Here is a 3243-nt window from a genome sequence, read left to right as displayed (position 1 = left end):
ACGAAAAGATAAACATTCAAGAAGATGAATGAATCCCCTGCAGGACAGACCCCAAAAGAAAGTCAGCAAGACATATCATAATCAAATTCTCCAAAAGCAAAGACAAGGAGAGAATCCTGAAAGCAGCTAGGGAAAAAGAAGTGTTATCCACAAAGGAAAGCCAATAAGATTAAGCTCTGATTTCTCAGCAGAAACCATGCAGGCAAGAAGGCAATGAGGAGACATATGCAAAACTCTGAATGAAAAAATTTGCCAACCAAGCAAGAATCATATACCCAGCAAAGCTGTCTGTCAAATATCATGGCAAAATCAGAACATTTCAGTATTTACAGAAATTAAGGGATTTTGTGAAGGATAAGCCAGTGCTTCAAAACATACTAAAGGCATTGCACAGTAGTGTTAGCGGCTTCCTTCTTCCTTTCTCTGGCTTGGCAGTCAGCCCTTGTGTTGAGCCGCAACATATCGCCTCTTGGCGAGCCAAGTAGCATCTGGAAATGGTTGTCACTTCATGAACATTCACTACTGGGGAAAAATGGTTGAAGCCGACTGCCCTGGAAAGCTCTTCATTGGAGGGCTCAATACAGAAACTAACGAGAAAGCCCTGGAAGCAGTATGTGGCAAATATGGACAGATTGTCAAAGTACTCTTGATGAAAGACCGTGAAACCAACAAATCAAGAGGATTTGCTTTTGTCAGCTTTGAAACCCCAGAAAATGCCAAAGATGCAGCCAGAAATATGAAAGGAAAGTCTTTGGATGGGAAAGCTATCAAGGTGGAACAAGCCACTAAATCAACATTTGAAAGTGGCAGGCGTGGACCCCCACCACCTCCAAGAAGTAGAGGACCACCAAGAGGCCTTAGAGGTGGAAGAGGAGGCAGTGGAGGAACCAGGGGACCACCTTCACATGGGGGACACATGGATGATGGTGGCTATTCCATGAATTTTAACATGAGTTCTTCCAGGGGACCACTTCCAGTAAAAAGAGGACCACCACCACGAAGTGGTAGACCTCCTCCTAAAAGATCAGCTCCTTCAGGACGAGTTCACAGTAGCAGTGGAATGGGAGGTAGAGCCCCTGTATCACGTGGAACAGATAGTTATGGAGGACCACCAAGAAGGGAACCTCTGCCATCTCATAGAGATATGTACCTGTTTCCAAGAGATGATGGTTGTTCCACTAAAGACAGCTACTCAAGCAGAGATTACCCAAATTCTCGTGATACAAGAGATTATGCACCACCACCAAGAGATTATACTTACCGTGATTATGGTCATTCCAGTTCCCGTGATGACTATCCATCCAGAGGCTATAGTGATAGAGACGGCTATGGTCATGATCATGACTATTCAGACCATCCAAGTGGAGGCTCCTACAGAGATTCCTATGAGAGCTATGGTAACTCACGTAGTGCTCCACCTACACGAGGGCCACTGCCATCCTATGGTGGAAGCAGTCGCTATGATGATTAGAGCTGCTCACAAGACGGATATGGTGGGAGCCGTGACAGTTACTCAAGCAGCTGAAGTGATCTCTACTCAAGTGGTTGTGATCGGGTTGGCAGACAAGAAAGAGGGCTTCCCCCTTCTATGGAAAGGGGGTACCTCCTCCACGTGATTCCTACAGCAGTTCAAGCCGCCGAGCACCAAGAGGTGGTGGCCGTGGAGGAAGCCGATCTGATAGAGGGGGAGGCAGAAGCAGATACTAAAAACAAACAAAACTGTGGACCAAAATCCCTGTTCAAAGAAACAAACAAAAGTGAAACATATTCTGTCATAACTACCCAAGGATTCTTAAAAAAGGAAAATTTGTGTTACTTTAAAAACAATTTCCTGTTAAGTATTCCTCTATAACTTTTATGTTTCTTGTGAGGAAAAAGTAAAGTAAAACTTGTTTAATTTTATTTGATTTTATGACATTTCTTTTAATAAGCAAATGTTAAATGTGTAAGACTTGACTTGTGTACTAGTGTTTTAATTCTCTTAAGTGTCCCTGAAGGCCACTTCCTATTCGATTTTTCCCAGTAAATGAGGCAAGCAATACTAAGATCTTCCACAAACATCTAGCCGTCTAAAATGGAGAGATGAATCATTCTGCCTATATAAACATCTAGCCATCTAAAATGGAGACATGAATCATTCTGCCTATATAAACAAGCTAGATATCAGAAGGGTGGTGTTGGGTTTGCTACTCATAGATTTCAGGGTGTCTTCAAACTGAAATTTCAATGTTCTCAGTGTGCAAAACTTGAGATAGATGCTTAAGTAAGGAAAGTGGTATTCACCCAGTAAACCCAAAATAAAAGGATAATGCTGGCCATATATTGCCTTTCTGACATTTCCTTGGGATTTTGCAAGAGCCTCCCCTTTCCCCCTTCCACCACTAAGACCATTTAAGTGTGTGTTAAACAACTACAGAATACTAAATCAAAAGTTTGGCCAAAAAAAAACATACTAAAGGGAGTTCTTTAGACTGAACACCAACAAAAGCAGACAACAACCAGAGATTGACATACATAGCAACTACACCCAGAACTCAGAGCAGATATAGAAGTGACCAGAGCAGAAAAAAACTACAAGAAAGAAATTAGGGGATCTGGGAGGTCAGACTATGATCACTACAACTACAAAGTGAAAGAAGGGATGATATAGGAACGGAGATACAGCTGGTGAGGAGGTCAGGTAGATCTCAGGATACAACAGACGGTCAAAAAAAAGAGGAAGAATTTGATACAATATAGGGTAACCTCAAAGAAACTTAATACATATTCACATCAAATCAAGAAAAGAAAAATCCAAGAAGATAATGGAAACATGAAAACTATGAAGAAATTTACAAGAAAAAGCACTCACAAAAAGGAACTCAGCACAGGAAAGCATACAAAGAAAACAAACAGCATAATGACAGCAATGAATCCATACACTGAATGCCAATGGATTAAATGCACAGAAAGTAGCAGAATGGATAAGAACAGGATCCTTCAATATGCTGTCTACAAGAGACCCACCTAACACACAAAGTCAAAAATGGATTAAAACAATTAAAGGATGGGGGGGAAATATACAAAGCTAATTACAATAGAGGAAAGATGTCAGTTTGAAGACTAAGGTGTGCCTGACACAAGCCATGGTATTTTCAATAACCTCATATGCATGCAAAAGTTCGGCAGTGAATAAGGGAGATTGTAGAAGAATTGGTGATTTTCAGTTATGGTGTTGGAGAAGAATATTAAAAATACTATGGA

The 3243-nt window shown here is 41.1% G+C and overlaps 1 pseudogene; it reads left to right on the top strand.

Annotated features, from left to right (window-relative positions):
• The first annotated feature begins 532 nt into the window (after positions 1–532).
• LOC102823294 lies at positions 533–1707 on the top strand (annotated as a pseudogene).
• Positions 1708–3243: the final 1536 nt, after the last annotated feature.

Source organism: Chrysochloris asiatica, unplaced genomic scaffold, assembly GCF_000296735.1.
Source record: "Chrysochloris asiatica unplaced genomic scaffold, ChrAsi1.0 scaffold00265, whole genome shotgun sequence".
Classification (NCBI taxonomy): Eukaryota; Metazoa; Chordata; class Mammalia; order Afrosoricida; family Chrysochloridae; genus Chrysochloris; species Chrysochloris asiatica.
This window is presented reverse-complemented; position numbering and strand designations above follow the sequence as displayed.